This window comes from Lithobates pipiens, unplaced genomic scaffold (genome assembly GCF_037356315.1).
Source record: "Lithobates pipiens isolate NorthernLeopardFrog02 unplaced genomic scaffold, aLitPip1_a1.2 Scaffold_16, whole genome shotgun sequence".
NCBI lineage: Eukaryota > Metazoa > Chordata > Amphibia > Anura > Ranidae > Lithobates > Lithobates pipiens.
Window position 1 is genome coordinate 309,124,674 of NW_027507748.1, and position 21,711 is coordinate 309,146,384.

The 21,711-nt window shown below is 43.8% G+C and overlaps 1 long non-coding RNA gene across 1 annotated transcript in view; it reads left to right on the forward strand.

Moving 5' to 3' along the window:
• The window catches only part of LOC143982683 (uncharacterized), a 90,667-nt gene extending 80,540 nt beyond the window's left edge, over positions 1 to 10,127 (forward strand). The window contains exon 3 of the long non-coding RNA XR_013274498.1: positions 10,060 to 10,127. This is a non-coding gene — a long non-coding RNA (uncharacterized LOC143982683). The remainder of the gene's footprint in view (positions 1 to 10,059) is intronic.
• Positions 10,128 to 21,711: the final 11,584 nt, after the last annotated feature.

Genomic DNA, 21,711 nt, shown 5'->3' on the forward strand with positions numbered 1-21,711 from the left:
GGCAAAAGGTTAAAAAGTTCAAGGGGGCCAAATACTTTCGCAAGGCACTGTACTCCTGCCAGTGGATCCCTTAAAAGAACCATTGCCAAAACAGGTATCTCAAATTTAAAATAGTTAATCAAATGAAATATTTAGGAGTGAACATGACAAGAGACCCAGGGCAGTACATAACAGGGAATTTAGTCCCACTTATGACAAAGCTGAGGCGTAAAATTAGAGTATGGAAAAATCTCCCCCTTTCAGTAGCTGGTAGGTGTAACCTAATTAAAATGGTGTGGATCCCCCAAATATTATATGTGATACATAACTCCCCAGTCTGGATTCTGAAACATTGGTTTAAAAAAATACAAAGTATGTTTAGAGAAGTAATATGGAAGAATGGGGTGGCAAGAATTCGCTTACAGGTGCTGCAAAGATCAAGGGAACTGGGAGGCTTGCGCTACCAAATATGAGATATTATTTTTTGGCAGCTCAATTACAGTATATGAAAGGAAGTAATTTAATGGTAGAAGAGGAGGCAGGAAATAAGTTTATACTGAATGATACTCTGCATAATACAGTTGTGGAGGCCGATTCGTTTAGGTCCAGGTGTCCAACAGTGCAATTGATGGTAAAATGCTGGGAGTCGGTAAAGGCTATGTTGGGATATAGCGTATATTCCAAATTTTTCCCAGTTTGGGAAAATAAAAATCTAGTGGAAATTAGAAAAATGGGGAAAATAGAAGAATGGGATCGGAGGGGCCTTCGCTTCTTACCACAACTGTATAAGGAAGGGAGGTTGAAAACATTTCAGGAATTAAGGGAAGAATATGAAGTACCCGGCCGCTCATTTTTTAATTATATGCAAATTAAACATGCATTGGAGGTACAATTCAGAGGAAAGAAATTGGAGTGGAGTAAGATGCCTGCACTTAGGAAAATAATAAGACATCTAAAGGGGTAATTTCCAATATTTACGGTTATATAAAGGGAGCAGAACAAGAGGGAGAGATAGAGAGTGAGAAAAGGGTAAAGTGGGAGAGAGATGTGGGTCCAATGTCGGATGAACAATGGGGATGGGTTATGGCACTGGAGACTAAATTCTCATTATCCCCCTCGCAAATGATATCTCAATTGTATTTGATACATAGGTCATATTACACTTCCCTTAAGCTGTTTAGGTTTGGGAGAAGACACGATGCAGAATGCCAAAGATGTGGAGATAGAATAGGGGATCTGATATACATGTTATGGCAATGTCCAAGGTTATACAGATATTGGAAAAAAGTAATAGGAAAAATAAATCAGGTGTTTAGGACATCATTAGAAGCAGAGGCCAAAATCTGTATTCTGGGTTTGATAGAAGAGGAAGGAGTGTTGGGAGACACCCATACAGCAGTAACTAGATGTCTTTTTCAAAGGAGAAAGTTGATCGCTTATAAATGGCAGAGGAAAGAAGCACCTACAGTAAAAGAATGGATGGAAACAGTAAAAGATACGATAAAGAAAGAGGAATATATATATAGAAAAAGAGGTAATTAAAGGAAATATGAAAGGATATGGAAAAATTGGTGTGAGAGGGGATATAAGTATGTGCAGGGTGGTAGGGATGAATGGTGAAAGGATGGTAGGAAGTGGGAATGGGGGGGGGAGGGGGGTGGAGGGGAGAGGGAGGGAATAATGAAAGAAGTGACTGCTTAATTTTTTATTGTAATGATAGGGGTGTTATTTTTTTCCTCTCTTTCTTGACAGGTTCTGTATTTATTGTCTCCTGTTGGGTGTAATGGGGGTATAATTGTTTAAAAGGGAAGGAGGGTACACATAAAGGGAGTTATTGATGTATGTTTTGGGAAACATTTGTATATTTTGTGGTTGTCTACTTCTTAACTCAAATAAAAAAAAAGGAATTGAATAATAAAAAAAAAAAATTAAAGTTATTTTATATAATATGGTGTTTGGAATTAATAAAGGGGTCTTTGGTGGCCATTTAATCCACAAAAAAAACAGCCTTTAAGCGTTGTGATAGAGCGAGGCTCTGTCCTTATGAAATTGGAGGAAAAAGAGACACAGAGTTTGCATATCTGCGGACTGCAAGACTACAGAGTGTAGCGTTTAAATGGAGAAAACTGCTCTGTCATTTTTCTCCAGGTTTTGCTAGCTCCAAATGGGATTCTGTAGTTTGGAGATCCCTGAGAGTCATGGGTGGGACGGGATCTCCAACCCTGTGTCCGGGTCTTGATGATAGCGAGCAGGGTGTGTGCCCAGCTGCACACAGCCCATATAACGAGGGGCTGTTGGGAGTAGAGTGTGGAGTATCGTGGAGTGTGAGCAGCTTGCTGCTGCTGTTTGAAGACAAGCCTGTGTTTGGAGAGTGGTCTGCCATGTGGGAGACTGTAGTCCGTGTAAGGGACTGGCAAAGGCTGACAGCCTTGAGAGTCAGGAAGACTAAGGAAGCCAGTGAGTCCAGGGGGCTGGAAAGAATCGATAAATCTGTTGGAAGCAAGCAGAGGAACTGCTGACAATTGAGAGCCAGGTGGCTTGGTATGTTTTCATTTGTGTGCTGAATGAAGTTAAACCCCTGCGTGGGATTCCTAGATGGACTACTGTTTTGTTTTTCCTTTAATAAACGTGGGCTACCAGGCCCTTAGCTATAAATGCCTGCCTGATGTGGACTGAAAATGCATCTAACCACTTGAGCTAAACACCCCAATGTCACAGCGTCCTCTCCTTATACTGAATCAAGTTTACATTTCATTCTAGTTACAAACCCATCTAGACAACAATGTACTAAACTTCTTTGAATACAAATAGGCATGACCAAATGTAGTTAACCTGCATCTGCCAAAAACATTGTATTAGTGGGCGAATAAACAATGTTTACTACGAACGATTACTGTGCCCACGAAAGTAATGGAAAGTAATAGCACAAAAGTAATAATAATAATAGGAACACAGAACAACTACTTACGGTTTTACAGAACACTCTTGATCCTTCTGTACTGATCCTGTGCCCTCAATTTGAGGTCTGACTATTGTTTCCTCGGTTGATCCTTGGATCGTCGTAACCCCAAATTCTTCTGCAGACTTTTCGCAACTTTAGCCATGATCTTGGCCTTTCTCACATTTGGGTTTGGGTAAGGCTCATGCTTCCCATCATAGTCGGCCCTCTTCAAGATGTCCACCATCTCTACAAAGGACATATTTGAGGCCTTAAATCTCCTCCGGGAGCGGGACATTCGTGGCTCTGGGCTTTTGTCGTTGCTGCTGCTGTCTTCATGCACTGGTTCTTTCTCCGCCATGTTCTCTACCACTGCGCCGAAAGAGAAAGGGCAGGGAATAGACTAGAAAGAAGGTTAGGGGCGGGGGGGGGGGGGGCGTTTTAACGCATGCGCAGTGTATATAAAGCAGAACACAAGTGCATCGTACGTACGATGTGGGAGCAGAGGTAGGAGTATCAGAAGCGCCGATCGTTCTAACAAAGGTACAAATTTAACTTGGGGCATCAGTGGCCTATACTGCTTATAGATTGAGGCCTATATTGGGACAATATTAGACGAGTTTAGCCTGACATTAGGGTTTGTCTTGTGTTGTGTCCTGCAGATAAAATGGATCGATTAAACAATCATGATTTCCTACCCCAATTTATTGATTTGTACAGAGAGCTGCCCTGTCTGTGGCAGACAAAACGCCAAATTTTAACAAATAGACTAAAGAGGAAGGCAGCACTGGATAAGTTAATGGAATTTGTGAAGCCACAGATCCCCATGCAGACATCAACTATTTGAAGGCCAAAATTGATGGCCTGAGAAGCACATATAATAGGGAGCGCAAGAAGGTCCAGGATTCCCTGAGATCAGGAGCAGCAGCAGATGACATTTATGTCCCCAGGCTCTGGTACTATGACTGCAATTTCTGTCAGACCAGACTGAACTCAGGCCATCACTCTTAATCCTACTTCCACTCTTCCTTCCACCCCAGCTGAGCCTTCCGACATCAAACCTTGGCCTTCCACCCAGGAAGAAGATGTGGAGGAGCCCAGCTTTAGTCAGCTATAGCATTGTTCAACATATTTCTCAAAATTGTGTGTGATTGATGAACAATAAACTAAAACTTTGTCCCTTTTTCATACACAGGAAAGCCTCAGCCAGGTGGAGGCTGTGGATTTTGGCAGCCAAGAGGTGGCAGCCAGGAGGAGGCTGGGCCCAGGAGCCTGACCGAATCCCAGGTCCATCCCCTCCACCTTCAACACAAAAGGCGAAGGAAGGTGAGGAGCATGGAGGAGTCAGCATTTGTGTTAATTCGGCAGGCTTCTGAGGCCCTCAGAACCCCTTCCCCCCAGTCATCCTGAGGTCTGTGCCTGCATAGCTGCCGACAAAATGCCGGAAATTGAGGTGGGCCAATGCCTCTTTTGTGGGGAAGTGATATATATGGCCCTAAATAAGGGGTTGAGGGGTGAACTCACAAGCAAATCCCACCTGTGTGAGTTGGACCATCCTCCTCCACCTCCTGCTACAACTCCAACACCACAGCCACAGCCTGGAAGCAAGCATGGAAGGAAGACAAGAGTGTCATGGCCTGGGTTCAGTCTGGTCTGACAAAAGACGCAGGCTGTTATAATCCCACAGCCTGGGGACATGTATGTCACCTGCTGCTGTTCCTGATCTCTTGGTCTCCTGGACTGGATTGTGTTCCCTATTAAATGGACTCCTCAGGCTCCCAATTTTGCATGTCAAATAGTTGATGTGTGCCCTGGGGTACAAAGGCTTTGCTAATTTCACCAGTTTATCCAGTGTTGCCTTCCTCTTTTTTGTTATTGTCAGGCTAGGAGCAGATAACAAGTAACAGTTCAGGTGTGCTGATTATACAAAGAGTTCAAAGCACATACCATGAGCAGGTCTAAGCAGAGCAGGTCAGCTGGGACTTGTAGTACACCGCTGCAGACGAAGGTAGATGATTGCTGGACCTTGTAGTTCACTGCTGTAGATGAGGATAGATGATTGCTGGACCTTGTAGTTCACTGCTGTAGATGAGGATAGATGATTGCTGGATCTTGTGGTTCCCTGCTGCAGATGAGGGTACTAGTAGAATCAGGAAAAGAGTAGTCTAGGCAAGCTGGGTCATACACAGGTAGATCAGAGTCCAAACGGTACCGAATCAGAAGCAAGCAAGGAGGGTCAAACAAGCCGGGTCAAACACGAAAGACAGAGCAAATATCAGCTGGATCAAACACAAGTGAACTCTTACACGAGCACTGACTGAATGCTGATACAGGTGATTTAAACGTGAGATGTCCAATCACTGTTGTTTCCCAGACACAGGCTGTGTCAGGTGAGTTGTGCTGGGTCCTAAAGGGACTCTAGTACTCACAGTTATGACCCCTTAATAAATGTCTTTTTTTTTTCTTAAATCATTGGCTATGTGTTATAATTAAAAAAGGACAGTTTGTTTGTGAGTAGGCAGGTACATTTCAAAAATACAATGTCAAATTAACAAGGGCCACCAACACCAACCAACCTCTTTGAGATTAAAAAATACAAGATAATAATGGTGTTGTGGTAACTTGACACACAAAACAAAAAAAAAATATTATGGAGATCACTAGAAAAAAGAACATGAGATCTTGATTTAAAAAAAAATAAAAGGAGATCACTATAAACAAAAATTATAAACATTATTCTGGAGATCTGGTGAAAAAAATAAAATATTATTCATGAGATCACAAGAAATAATAAAGAAATCAGTTTGTCAAAACTCGGTGTGAATATCAGCAGCAAAACAACTTCATAATTCTAGAATTATAAAGAAGAAGAAAATATGCTGCGTTAAAAGATTTAAAAATGTGCAGCGTGACAAATGTGCTATCTCCTTTACGGACGCTAGCGTTTCCGAGCGTTTCCGTCTCATAATTGATTCAGAGCAAGCGTGGAATTTTGTGCGTCGGAATTGTGTACACGCTTGGAATTTATGACAACGGATTTTGTTGTCAGAAAATTTGAGAACCAGCTCTCAAAATTTCCAAAGGAACCTACACACGGTCGGAATTTTCGACAACAAGCTCCCATCGAACATTTGTTGTCGGAAATTACGATCATGTGTACGTGGCATGACAATTCAGAGCTGCACAACATAAAAATTTAAAACAATGAGCCATGATTGGACCCTAAGGCTAGGTTCAGACTTAACCACTGAGTGGCAGTGCATTAAAGTAGAACTATAGGCAGTCAGTTTTTCTTTTGTCACTATCTGTGGCCCATTTCACTTCCTGTCCCATAGCTAACCAAGAAGTAAGAGGAAATCCCTGCAAATTAAGTCACCCCCACTAGTTTTCTTTGGAAGATTTCCCTCTATTCCTTTTCTGGGGACAACCCAAAATTTGGGATTCTCTTTTACTTTCACTTTCAATGATAATGATAAACGGGAGAAATGGAGAGGGTGAATCTCAGTAATGGAGACACAGACAGCATCAAAAACTACAGGCGTTCTATTCTATCCAAAACTAAAAAAAAAAAAAAAAAAAATATTTTGCCTTTCGTTTTAATTTAAAGCACATGAAGTTTTACACATGTTAACGTACTGTATTTGACAGCCCCTTGAAAATAAATGCTCTTCAGTGTCCCAGAAATTGGCCATGCACATTTTTGGCAGCAAACCACACTCCAATGTACGCTAGTATGATGCTACGTGTTGCACCAAAGTGTGTTGTGCCATTCAGAATATTATCACTAGAATATAAATTGAGATCACAAAGATCTCTCACAGAAAAAAAATGTAATGTATTCCTGCTGATAAACCCCCTAAGCCAGTGGTTCTGAACACCTTTCCTCAGGACAGACTAATGCCGTGTACACACGGTCGGACTTTCCGTCAGAAAAAGTCTGACGTAATCATTTCATTGGCTATTTCGATCGTGTGTGGGCTTCAGCTGACTTTTTTTTCGGAAAATTCTGACGGACCTAGAAATAGAACATGTTTTAAATCTTTCCGACAGAATCAATTTCTATCGGGAAAACCGTTCGTCTGTATGCTGTTCCGACGGACCAAAAACTACGCAAGAGCAGCTATTGGCTATTGAACTTAATTTTTCTAGTCCCGTCGTACGTGTTGTACGTCACCGCGTTCTAAACGATCAGACTTTGGTGTGATCGTGCGTAGGCAAGTCCGTTTCAGCGGAACTCCATCGGAAGAACCGTCAGTTTATTCTGACGGAAAAAATGGTTGTGTGTACGTGGCATTAGGCCTCATATACATTGCTGCTGGTAAACAGACGTTCAGAGGCAGTTGGATGCTTTTTTCAGCTGCCCCTGAACTCATCCAATGTAATCTTATGTGTACGTGTACACGGGTTCATTTAAAGTTGTTTTTAGGCAGTTGAGTTTAGAGGCCTTTTTTTGGAAATAATAATGAGTTTTGACGCTGAGTTTAGAGGCATTTCAAGCGCCAAATGCTTCTAAACGTGGCAACTCGCGTTTAGCCGCGTTTCGTTTACAGGCATTTTTCATTTTTGGCTATTTTGAAAAAAATTAAATATTTTTTTTCTAAACACAAACGCGGCATGTTAATGCGGCAAAACAGACGTTTTAAACGTTGGTTACTATCTGTCAAGTTAAATCGTTCAGGAAAGGTTGTAAAAACATCCCGTGTACATGAAGCCTTGGGCCGCGTACACACGGGCGGACTGTTCGCCCAACTTAGTTTGTCAAACAATCTGACAAACAGTCCGCTCAAAATTTGCATGAGCGGACTTGACCACACACGATGAACGAACAGTCCGCTGAAAGCGTGCGCGATGACGTGAACAGCACGTACGACGGGACTAGAAAAACGACGTCCTATACACTGCAATGCAACCTTCGGCGTGTAAATCCTTTCTGAGCATGCGCGGAACTTAGTTTGACGAACAAGCCTACACACGAGCGGACTGTCCGCTCAAACCAAGTTTCAGCGGACTGTCTTACGGGAATTCCAAAAAACTTTGTTCGTCAGACTGTCCGCTGAAACTGTCCGCTGAAGCCCACACACGAGCGGACTGTCCGCTGAAACACTGTTCAGCGGACAAAGTTGGGCGAACAGTCCGCCCGTGTGTACGCGGCCTTACAGGTCAGGTTTACAAGATAACGGAAATACATCACGGGATATCATTTTCTGCTCATTGATTGCCGTATTCTAGTCTGCATCTCCCCAATATAATACTTAAAATCTGGCCTGTTGGTTGGTCCTGAGGACTGGAGTTGAGAACCACTGCCTTAAGTAGTATGTGATGAAAATGTCATTTTCATGCCTGAAAATTCTAAGGTTTTTTAGATTTTGTTGGCACCATGCTTGCCAGTGGGTGCTTTTTATTGTATGTTTTCGTGTTTAACATCTAGTCCCCAGCACTTTCTCTCCCTATACCCCCTACCCTGTGTTTTGTTTTTTTTGCGCTCTGGAGCGGTCCCAGTTGCACACCTTTTAACTCTTGTAGTCTACTCTAAATCATTTTATAATGCGTTTTTTTAATCTGTTTGCAGATTTGTGTATATATATTTTTATTGTCGTGGCTTTAAAGAAGTTGTTAACCCACTTTCACATGTTCACATACTCCGTTTTGTCTCCTAATACAGTGCCCCCCCCCTCTGTGTTTTATTAAAAAAGTTCCTCCTTTACCGTGTCTTGCACTGGTTCCCGGCCGTGTCTCCTCTCTGCCCGTCTGACAGAAGCAGCGGATGGGGCCGAAATTCCCCCGCTGACGTCAGCGGGTTGTGAGTAAATAGGACACGCTGCCGGGAGCCGCCGTGAGATACGGTAAAGGAGGTATTTTTTTAATAAAACAGAGACACAGGGGCACTGTATTAGGAGACAAAACAGATAGTATACAGATATATTGGTTATTCCGGCAGCAGGAAGGGGATGGGGTGGTACTGTCACTGGATGACACACAGAGATTGGAGAGGACAGAGGAGACAGAGACAAGCTCTGGATGACAGAGGCATGTAAACTGACCACGGTGTCAGAGCTCAGCAGCCATGATTATCATGGTCAGTTTCCATAGGGGAGGGGAGAAACATGCAGGATCAGCCAGGTTTTTTAGGTGTTACAGGGGTCCAAATTACACAGCACAAGCACTGTGCTATATAAAATGCTTTAAAGGAGCTGGATTCATATTATTGTTTTGGGGTTGGGTTAAACACTTTAATTAGAAATAGTTAAAAAAATGTTAAATATCTATTTTCCATTAATATTTTGCAATCCATCCTTTACATATTTGCACATAGATATTTACACCAAGGTCTACCGATTAAAAGGCTTTCAGATCATACATCAGATTTGCTATTTTGCATTGGGTTCTAAAGCTAAGCCTAAGTTTTTTCAAACACTATACTAAACATGAACAAGGTTATCAATGCTGCTTAATTTGTTTATTGCTATTTTATCTTATTAGACTGTATGCTGTAATACATAGATCTTATTAGAAGCCACACTATTAAAACATTGATCGTGACATACAGCCTTGCTTCTGCTTGCATACACCTTTCTTTGGAGCTGTTGCATTCACTTGGGCCATATTTCAGATCAGTTTATTTGGCGCACATAATGTGTAAAGCAGCAGGTTGCTTTGTGTACAACAAGCATTTACAAAACTCTACCATGTTTATTGCTCAGTTTTCTTTTTTTTTATCTTATTTATGTTGCTCTTCCACTAAATCTATTGAGAAATGAATGTAAAGAAATATGTAACATGCCACATAACTAAAAAATTGATGCTTAGGTTTTTCTCAGATTCTGAAAAGTGAAATCACCCACCAATTTCTAGGAAGATTTGTGGTCACTGAATGGCAGGATTATGAGGTTTTTTTATGCTGTTTTTTTTATATTTTTATTTATCAATATTATGTAGAATACTGTGGGAGTAAAACCTCCCTCTGGTGTAGCAGGAATTGTGAGACTTCAGGGAGAAGGTAGTTCCAAAAACCATAGTGGGGAAATCTCATGGTGAAAGTCATCAAGATATAAAAGAAGCTTGTGGATGATGCAACTCTTTTGTATTTACCAAAACCTGTAATATAATTTGGTCTGTCTGTTTACTTTTAATTAATTCAATAGAGAATTATTATTCTAAATTAGAAGACTACCAACATAAAACTGAAGAAATCACCCAGCAACTAGAAGATGCTAATATGTTGTTACAGAATACTAAGGTAAAGATGTCACAATCCATTACATTTGTTATTATTTTTAAAGCTGTTGAAAGCATTTAATTACAAAACATAGTTCCTAAAGGTCTAATTAAAAATGAGCAGTTGGTCACTCAGTTTGCTATATGCTAGGCAGAAATTGGCAATCCTCTAGTCTGAGTAAAGCCCCATACACACTATCAGATTTTCTGCTGGTTTTTGTCTTCAGATTTACCAAAACCATATAATATGAGGTCAAACCTTAGGAGTTTCAATTTGTATGCAATCAGGCAGGCCCTTGCACTACATGGTTTTGGTAAATCCAACGAAAAAATCAGCAGAAAATCTGATAGTGTATATGGGACTTTACATCTTCCCCCTGCTTGTCTGTTTTCTTAAAGTATATGTGAACCTTTACAACCCATTCAGTTTAAAATAGAAATGCAAAATAAAATTTAAAATAGAAAAGTCAAATGTTTGTATATATACAGTATCTCACAAAAGTGAGTACACCCCTCACATTTTTGTAAATATTTTATAATATCTTTTCATGTGACAACACTGAAGAAATTACACTTTTCTACAATGTAAAGTGGTGAGTGTACAGTTTGTATAACAGTGTAAATTTGCTGTCCCCTCAAAATAACTCAACACACAGCCATTAATGTCTAAACCACTGGCAACAAAAGTGAGTACACCCCTATGTGAAAATGTCCAAATTGGGCCCAATTAGCCATTTTCCCTCCCTCATGTGACTCGGTGTTACAATGTCTCAGGTGTGAATGGGGAGCAGATGTGTTAAATTTAGTGTTATTGCTCTCACTCTCTCATACTTGTCACTGAAAGTTCAACATGGCACCTCATGGCAAATAACTCTCTGTGGATCTGAAAAAAAGAATTGTTGCTCTACATAAAGATGGGCAAGGTTATAAGAAGTTTGCTAAGACCCTGAAACTGAGCTGCAGCACGGTAAGGGGTTTACTCACTTTTGTGAGATACTGAATATTGTAAGGGGTTAGCTCAATAGGGATCACCTTACCTAGTCCAAACTGGAGTTTTTTCTTAAAATCTGACTTGTAGCCAGTTTTATGAATATCAAATAAACAAAACTGAAAATAAATCTTTGCCATCCAGGCACTAACTAGACATATCAGGTTCCTAATTCACCTCACAAAGCAAACTTACCATCAGGTTTTGGCTTCCTGAGTCCCAGGCCAAGATCAATCTTTTTTCTCCAGTGCCGCTTCATTTATACCACCTGCTGGTTGACACAAGGGGACTGTAAAATCTAGTCTGGAACAAACCCTAGTTCCCTGCAATTGAGCGCATGCGAGGTGAAACATAACGTCCATCGTTCAGTTCGCCTTTCATATCGTCACAATATGTATATATGTTATGTATATATTATTTAATATTAATATAATATTTTTAAATACCTTGTCACATGACATAAGAGGCTTAGAGAGGTTGGGTAGGAACTCCTTTTGATCGTGGGAAGGGGTGGGGGCAAAGCAAATATATAGTCCTGTGTAAAATGCAGAAACAAAAATGCATTGTAAAGAGCTGGGGGAGGGGATAGCATCAGCAAGAGGCAGAGAAACAGTCTAGCACCGATCTTCCCAGTGAAAAGCCACGCAGGAGGGCTTGTCAGCACATGTCTGACCAGTGGAGTACAGGCAGGTTGTGCTCCCAAGTAGAATACAAAGACGCAAATTTACCATGCTGGGATGGATGTTCTTTCATGCCCTGGCAGCGAGCCCCTGCCCACTGTTAAAGGGAGGGGGGAGGGGATCAGGGGGAGAGAAGGCAGGAGCTTGAACATGTTACACGTTCTACCCTAAATACGGGTGGAACATGTAATATGTTCCATAGGTGAATTTAGCCTTTAAGTCTTTGATCAAAGGTGTATCAACATCTCAAATGGACTGTTATTCTCACCAACTTACAGAAGTAGCAAGTGTGCCCGGCTTATTCTGTTACAAATAAGAGGTGTATTCTTTCTTTTTAGGACAGCGGGCAGAGCCCTGCAAATCATTATTCTAATACAGGTTTTATATAGTGCCTTTTATATAGTGCCAACAGTTTGCACAGGGCTTTACAACATGAGGGCAGACAGTACAACTACAATACAATTCAGTACAGGAGGAATCAGAGGGCCCTGCTCTGTAGAGCTTACAGTCTAAAAGGGAGGGCCAAGTGATACAAAGGGTAATAACTCTGGGGGATGAGCTGATGGAGAAAGTGAAAATTCACTTGCTAAGTGGAGGTGGGATATAGACTTCTCTGAAGAGCAGGGTTTTCAGGGATAGCCTAAAAGTGGGTGGAATAGGAGTTAGTCCGGCAGATTGGGGTTGGGAGTTCCATAGGATGGGAGAAGTTCAGTAGAAGTCCTGGAGTTGAGATGGGAGGAGGTCACAAGGGAGCTAGAGAGCAGGAGTTCTTGAGAGGAAAGAAGAGAACAATTTGGTTAGTATTTTGGGACTATTTTGGGAATAGTGATGTAGCTGGGGGCAGAGTTGTGGATACTTTGTAACTTGTTAGTATTTTACATTTATTTTTTGGGGTAAGTGGAAGCCAATAGAGGGATTGGCAGAGAGGGTTAGTAGACACTGATTGGTTTGTAACGTGGATGAGTCTGTCAGCAGCATTCACGATGGACTGAAGGGGGGGATAGTTTTTGTAAAGATATTCCAATGAGGAGGGTGTTGCAGTAGTCAAGGTGTGAGATTACTAAGGAGTGAATAAGAAGCTTAATGGTGTCATTGGTTAGTAAGGAGTATATTTTGGAGATGTTGTGGAGGTTCAGGCGGCAAGCTTTGGACAATGATTGGATGTGGGGCCAAAAGGATTGTTCAGAGTCTAGGATAACACCCTAGCACAATGGGTTGATAGTTGCGCCATAGATCTTGACAGAGAAGTCAGGGGAAGGAGCACCAGGGGAGGAAATATGAGCTCAGTTTTGGATAGATTAAGTTTTAAGAAGTGGTGTGATATGTCTTTGACTAAATTAGTGATGTGTGAATAGACCGATGTTGAGGGATAGAGAGATAGATTTGGGTGTCATTAGCATAGAAGGGGTATTGGTAGCCATGGGACGCAATCAACTGACCCAGGGAGGAGGTGTAGATCGAAAATAGGAGAGGTCCAAGAACAGAACCTTGGGGGACCCCGATGGAAAAAGGAAGAGTAGTGGAATTGTAATGCCGCATACAGACGACTGGACTTTCCAAACGAGCGGACCTGCCACATACGACCGGACTTTTGCGGCAGACAATCCGCCGAACTTTTGAAATGAACGGACTTGCCCACACACAGTGAAAAGTCCGTTCATTTTTAACGAGGCTCCAAGTAATGGGACTAACGCAGGAAGTCAATGTCGCCGCCTCCATCTGCGAGATTGACACCTCGCTAGCCCCGTCACCTGATATGGACTTAAAGGGGAAGCCCTACACCGAAAAAACGGCGTGGGGGTCCCTCCAAGTCCATATCAGACCCTTATCCGAGCATGTAGCCTGGCCGGTCGGAAAAGGGGGTGGGAACTAGCGGGCGCCCCCCTCCTGAACCGTACCAGGCCGCATGCTGCCAACATGGGGGGTTGCTGTGGGGAAGGGGGGCCGCAGGCCCAAAGCACCTTGTCCTCATGTTGGTGAGGACAAGGGCCTCTTCCCGACAACCCTGGCCGTTGGTTGTCAGGGTCTGCGGGCAGGGGGCTTATCGGAATCCGGGGTCCCCAGATACCAGTCCCCACCCTATGTGAATGAGTATGGGGTATCATGTACCTCTACCCATTCACCTGATGAAAAAAGTGTAAATAAAAAACACAAGTTTTTATTAATAATTTATTGGACAGCTCCGGTGATCTTCTCTTCTTCCTTCTTGGGTGGGTCTTCTCGCCGGACTCCTCCGCTATCTTCTGCTCTTTTACTAGCTCTTTTACTAGCGGAGGAGCCCGGCTTTCTTCTTCGTCGCTGCCTCCGCCGTCTGGGGGTTTTCTTCTGACTTCGGGGGTCTTGTCCCCCTCTTCGGTTCTTCTTGCCGGGCCTCCGCTATCTTCTTATAGCTCTTTTGCTAGCGGTGGCCCGGTCTTCTGTCGTCTTCCGACTTCAGGGGTCTTGTCCCCCTCTTCGGGGGGTCTTGTCCCCCTCTCTTCGGTTCTTCTTGCTGGGTCTCTGCTTTCTTCTTCCACCTCTTTTACTAGCGGTGGCCTGGTCTTCTGTTGCTGCAATCTCTTCTCTTCCTCCGGGACATGTGACGTCACCCGGTGATCCCGCCCCTTGTCCCTATATAAGTCGCCGCACAACGCGACCCTGTCACTGCGGCCAGAGAGAGCGTTGAGTCAACATCTTAAGGAAGAAGAGAAAGCGGCAGGCCTTTTCAGTCCCAAGATGATTGTCGGTGCGTTACCCCTTTGAGGAGAGCCTCCTGAAAAAATGGATGTCTCCTCCGGTCGTTGACCCCAAGGTATCCAGGTTAAATAAAGTAACCACGATTCCTCCTGCCTTCAAGGACCCTGCAGACAGGAGGGCCGAAGCAGTGGCCCGGTCCATGTTTACGGTAGTGGGGTCAGTGTTACGACCTGTGCTGGCCACTGCCTTGGTGTCGCAGACGTTTACTGATTGGACAAAGCTGTTCCACTGTGGATTGGACAAGCAACAGTCTCCCCCGGTCTACATAGAGCTGGCAAACCAGTTGGTGCATGGCCTTAAGTATGTCAGATGCGCCCCTTGATACGGTCCCCCTGCTCTCTAGAGCATCAGTATCGGCAGTGGTGCTAACGCACCTGATTTGGCTGAAATGCTGGTCTGCGGACCAGGCATCTAAAAAAGCTCTGGCAGATCTACCCTTCCAAGGTGAAAGTTTTTTTGGAGCTTTGCTGGATGACATTATCAAAAATATTACCGGTGGGAAGAGCATGTTGCTCCCACAGCCCAGGAAGGGTAAGGAGCCACGCCGTAGACAAGGGCCCTCTTTTTCTGCTCAGAAATGCCTTTTTTATCCGCCCGGGTTGGCAGGTAAGCATTCCCAGTCCGACAGGGCGCCTGCTGAAGGACAAAAGCGTCCCTGGTTTTGCAAGCCAAACAAGTTTGCGAACAAAAATGTTACCACATAAAGGTTTGCCCCAGCCCAGCTATCGAGGGATCGCCTTCGGGAGTTTACAGCCTGGTGGACCTCTCTACTGTCCGACCAGTGGGTTTGCGAACTGGTTTCATCGGGATACAAGTTAGAGTTTCTTTCTTGTCCACCAAACAGATTTTATCCCTCCAACCTACCTCTGCTTCCGGACGGATAGTACATGTACCGACGCTGGAAAGGTTTCAGGGATTCTACTCCAATCTGTTTGTAGTCCCCAGAAAGGAAGGGCTTGAAAGCCCTCAACAGCTTTATCAGGGTGCAAAGGTTCAGGATGAAATCAGGTTGCTCCGTGGTCACTGCACTCCATCAGGGGACTTCCTGGCGTCCCTGGATATCCAGGACACGTATTTACATGTACCCATATGCCTCAGGCATCAGAGGTTTCTGCAATTTGCAGTCAGAAAAGAGCACTATAAGTTTGTGGCTCTCCCTTTTGACCTGGTGTCAGCGCCCGAGCCTTTACCAAAGTGTTAGCTCCAATTCTTGGCGCTGTTAAGGCAACGTGGGATTGCAATCGTGGGTTACCTAGACAACCTCCTTCTGAGAGCAGCTTCTGCCTCAGAATTAAGGGAGAATATAGTGATCACCATGCAGACTCTCTGAAGTTTGATTGGGTGCTGAACCTAAAGAAGTCGGTGTTAGTGCCGACTCAACACCTGGAGTACCTGGGCTTGCTGTTGGACTCCTCAGAAGCGAGGGTTTTTCTCCCTTCAGACAAGCTGCAGACTCTACAAGCTGCAGTGAAGTTGTTGATGAACGGCATGTGGTCGTAGCTGCCCTTCTGCATGCGAGTTCTGGGCCTCATGGTAGCCACTTTCGAGGCAGTACAGTACTCTCAATTTCACATTCGAGTCTTGCAGAAGGAGATTTTGTCAAAATTGAACAAATCTCCATTATCCCTGGATTGTCAAATTCGGGTGAGCCAGTTAGGCAGGGATTCCCTTCTCTGGTGGCTGAGGTCTCCGGCTCTTCGGTCCGGAAGATTGTTCCTTCCTCTCAATTGGACGGTGATCACAACGGACGCTAGCCTGACTGGTTGGGGTGAGTGCTGGGAGTACAGTCGGCCCAGGGCCTTTGGTCGTGGTGTTTTGGATCAGAACAAAAATCAGATATTATTGTAACTACCCCTGATCAGATTGAATATAAAGCATGCATGCTGTGAAGTAATACGCTGACATCAGTTCAGATTAAAATACTTTGTTTAATCAGTTCCTGTTCTCAACTTATATATTAATAGCCGGCTATTTCGTTATCAAATTAGGCAGGCTTATGCAGACTACAAAATAACCACAAAAACGTATACAGACAGCAATAAAAACTGACAGCTGTTCAAATCTCTCTCCACACTGCACTTTCAACAGGAAGCTTGACAAAGTTAATACAGATTCAGGTCCACCAAGAGATAATTTTGTGCAATTAGGAAACTGTTTTCCTTTCATGCTCATTCATTGTAATAGCACCAAAGCTGGTGAAGTGGTAAGCAAATTAATAAAGCATATTGCAGTGCTTTATTTATATACTGCATAGCAGAACTGTCATATGAGTTCTGATTAAGCACCAGATATACAGAAGGTGTGAAACACGTCAGCTTATCCTTGTAGTTTACCTCTGTTATTATGGTTATTCAACAATAAAATAGATTGCATTGGATTGTGGCCATCCAGCTTTTCTTTCTATTCCTATGCCATATGAGTGTTTGTTGTCAAGTGGATAAAGGTAAGAGATTTGTCCTGAAGAGAGAGTCTTAAATTAAAGTGGTTCTTCAGGCTTTAAAAAAAAAAAAGGCAGCAGCTACAAATACTGTAATAAAGGAAACTCATCTGTCCAGGGGAGCAGGGCCATGCTCACTTCTTCATCGGTCTATGGGTCCCGACACCAGCATTTTTATATATGGGCAGCCAGCTGCAATTTCTTGCAGATTCACAGTCGGCTGCCCACTGCTCCTGTGTGAGTGGTGCTGTGCTCTGTGAATGGTCCTGCAGCCTTTGGGACTTGTGATGTGTCCAAAAATGGTGTGTGTGTGTATGGGGGGAGAGAATGTAACTTCCGGTGGATCCGTCAGGAAGTGGGAGCAGGTACATGTACTCACTCTCCTCCCCTCCAAATAGGGCATAAAGCATAATGTCCCCTTTAGGGTTTACTTCTGCTTTAATACAGCTACATGAGTTGTTGTCAGGAGCCATGGTAAGCGCTGCCTGCATTACCTACCAAAGAAAGCACCGATAACGTTCCTGATTTTACAGAAGCTTTTAAAATGTTTTAAATGTTCAAATTTAACCACTTGCTTACTGGGCACTTAAACCCCCCTCCTGCCCAGACCAATTTTCAGCTTTCAGCTCTGATGCACTTTGAATGACAGTTCTGCGGCCATACAACACTGTACCCAAATTATCATTTTTTTCCCACAAATAGAGCTTTCTTTTGGTGATATTTAATTACAGCTGGGAGTTTTATTTTTTGCTAAACAAACAAAAAAATATGCAAAAAAAAATAAAATAATGTTTAATAGTTTGTTATAAAATTTTGCAAACAGGTAATTTTTCTCCTTCATTGAAATGCGCTAATGAGGCGGCGCTGGTGGGCACTGATAGGCTGCACTGGTGGGCACTGATAGGCACAGATAAGGTTGCACCGATAGGCACAAATAAGGCAGTACTGATGGTCACAGATAAGGCGGCACTGATGGGCAAAGATGGGCACAGATAAGATGGCACGGATGGGTGGCACGGATGGGCACTGATAGGTACCACTGATAGATGGGACTGATGGCCAATGATAGGTGACACTGCTGGGCACTGATGGGCGTCACTGATGGGCATTGGTAGATGACACTGATGGGCACGGATATGTGGCACTGAGGTGCAGCACTGTTGTTGAGGCAGATTGTGGGTACTGATAGGTGGCACTGTGGGCACTGATGGGTGGCACTGTGAGCACTGATGGGTGGCACTATGGGCACTGATGGGTGGCACTATGGGCACTAATTGGTGGCACTTTTCCCATACTTTAGGTGGCACTGGCAGGTGGGCACTGATGCGCTGGCCTCAGCTCGCCATGATCGAGACTGAAGTCCCTCTCACGGCCGCCAATGGTCGGCTTTTTTTTTCTCCTCATGCTGTCAGCGCGAGGAGGAAAAATAGCCGATTACCGGCTCTGTTGTGATCACATGATCAGCTGTCATTGGCTGACAGCTGATCACGTAGTAAGGGGTCGGCTGTGGGCACTGATGGGTGGCACTGTGGGCACTGATGGGTGGCACTATGGGCACTAATTGGTGGCACTGATGGATGGCACTTTTCCCATACTTTAGGTGGCACTGGCAGGTGGGCACTGATGCGCTGGCCTCAGCTCGCCGTGATCGGGACTGAAGTCCCTCTCACGGCCGCCAATGATCGGCTTTTTTTTCTCCTCGTGCTGTCAGCGCGAGGAGGAAAAATAGCCGATTACCGGCTCTGTTGTGATCACATGATCAGCTGTCATTGGCTGACAGCTGATCACGTAGTAAGGGGTCGGGATCGACCCCTTGCTCCGATCTGAGATCAGGCGAGTCTCATAGACTCGCTGATCACAGAGCGTGCCGCGCGCACCCCTCGGGGGCGCGCAGGCCTCTCGTGCATGGGACGACGTCAATAGACGTCGTCCTGGCAAAGCAGGTCCACGCTGTAGCCGTCATTCGGCTATAGCGCGAATCTCAAGTGGTTAAAAAAGTTTTACTTTTTTGCTTAAATAGACATGACATATAGTATGTCTGTGCTGCAGAGACCACTTTATGCAGCTTAATCGTCAGATATAAAATCCCCCAAAAAAATCCTAAAGTAGGTTACACATATTTTGAAGAATACTGACACATTTCAATATCAACTTACTAATATTGTGAGCTTTTATTGAAAAACACACCAAATAAAAGGAATAGTTAGTTTATTAGGTCGTTCCTCACTTATTATATCCAGAAAAACCAAGACATTTTGGAAGTATAACCATTTTTGGTTACTTGGTCTTGACATTATTCAGTGTGATGAATATATGGTGAATTCACATTTTCCATGTCAGGCTGGGTTCACACTTATGCAAATGGAATGCAGGTTTCTCCGCATCCAATATGCATGACAGGAGATTCTAATTGACTCTCAATGGAGCCAGTTCACATACCTCTGGGGCATCTGGAGGTATGCACTGGAATTCTGCATTGGAAAAGGGTCCTGTGCATGTTTGGCTAAGTTTCAGGTCCAAATACAGGCAAAAATTCAGATCTGATTCACACCTGAATCGCTGTACAGGGAGTACCGGACCCGGTGCTGGGACCTGCGGCCTCATCAGTGTGTACCCAGCCTCATACTTAACAATTGCTTATTGTTAATATTGAATTGCATGTTTGCTAAAAACTCTCTTTTTGTGTAGGATGCACTGAGCATTAAAGAAAATCTGTTACACAGTGCAGAAACAAAGCTGATTGAAGTTTCCAAAGAAAGAGAAATAAGAGAAAAAGAACTTCAAGAAACACAGGATCAGCATGCTTTGCAGTTTTCTGTTCTTCAATCTGAAGTTCAAACTTTAAAAGAGATGCTTGTATCTGAACAAAAGAAGTATGTGCTTTTAATCAAGAATTATTTTATAGTTGCTAACATGTATTAAAGTAGAACTGTAGGCAAACTTTTTTTTCCCATTTTGCATAGTTTAGAGATGGATTAGAACCCCTGTCAGTTTTTTTTTCTTTGTGTCCCATTGGGGAGATTTACCTTCACTTCCCGTCCCATAGCTAAAACAGGAAGTGAAAGGAAATCCCTGCAAATTATGGGAATCTTTTGGGGACCCCTAGGTCAACACAACTGGTGTTCTTATTGGTAGATACCCCTTCTATTACTTTTTCAGGGGACAACCAAATATTTGGGATTTTCTTCTACTTTCACTTTGAATTATCATGGTAAACAGGAGAAATAGAGTGGGGGTATTTCCTTTTTTTAACATGAACAGGATGCTCTTTTATTGAAGAAACATGGTGTTACACATTACATGAAGTACAGTATGATAACTTTGAAAATTTCAGTCAAGGTATCTGACATCAGTGAAGGGTCACATATACAATACAGAAGTATATCAGAACTACTGGCGTGTCCATGGATCCCCCAGTCAGGGGTAGTAGGATTCTCTCTAGGGAGTTCTGCTAAATCCTGTGCCCGGACTCGTATTCAATTTCTGTACCCCTTATGTGGTCCAGGGCTGCCAAACCCTCTCGTATTTTGCCGGGCAGTTCCTGCTGAAGTAGGTCAGCTTATACATAGGAAGAGCCAAGTTGATGGATTGTTCCCAAGAACCCACGGGGGGGCAGAAATTCCACTTGAGTGATTTCTCTTCTTGCATAATATAACAATAAACTTATGAGTATTTTAGTGTATCTTGGCCTGTGGTCATCCTTGTGTATGCTAAGGAGCAACAGTTCACGGTTAATTGGCAACGCCAGCTGAAGGCGGAAATTTATGAGCTCCGACCACCTGTGTCCAGAACCGGGCCACTTTGGGACAGCTCCAGAACATATGCATGTAAGTGCCCTCCTCCCCACCACATCTAGTACAGTCGGCAGATCTTTCTGGGTAGATGTGTAACCTCTGAGGTGTGAAGGAAACTGTATGTAGGAATTTGACTCAGATCAGCCTATCCCTAGATGAAATTAGTGTTTGGGCACTTTCTCCCAGACAGTCCCAGTCTTCCCTCTCCAGGTCTGGTATGTCCATCCTCCACTTCTCCCATATTCGTTCCATTCTGGGTGATTTGTAACTTAGCAGGTCAAAGTACAGTGTATACAAGGGCTTAGAGAGCTGTTGCAGGGCCAGTCTACCTTCTATCGGGTCCATGTGTAGCTGTGGGATGGTAGGGAACTGGGCTTGCATAGCAAGCCGGAGTTGGAAATATCTAAATGCCATCCGTCCGGGGAGATGGAATCGATACTTATGTTCTGTCAGGGAGAGTAGTCTGTCTGCCATTAGGATGTCACCTAGGGTCTTTTCTCATACTTGGCCCATAGTTGGGGATCAGGGATGGTACAGAGATGGGGAGATTGGGGTTCCCCCACAGAGGAGTAAAGGGAGACCACATGTTATGATAGGTAAACCTTGTTCTCGCCGCCGCCCACACCCTGAGTGTGTATTTTGTAGACTGAGGCAACGTAACTTATGCTTTGGGCCCCCCGGTAAATTAGATTCCCCAGTTCCTGTAGCAAGCCCAAAATAGCTGCTTCAAGACAAACTGCTGCGTTGGTTCGAGACCGCATGAACCACCATCGGACAGTGACCAGCATTGCCGCCTAGCAGTAGACACGCAGGTCTGGGAGTGCCAGGCCTCCGCAATGTACTGGTAGAATCAGGGTAGCCCTGGCTATTCTAGATAGCTTCCCTCCCCAAATGAAACCGTTCATACACTTTTCCACCTCTTTAAAAAGGGAGTTGGGCATCCA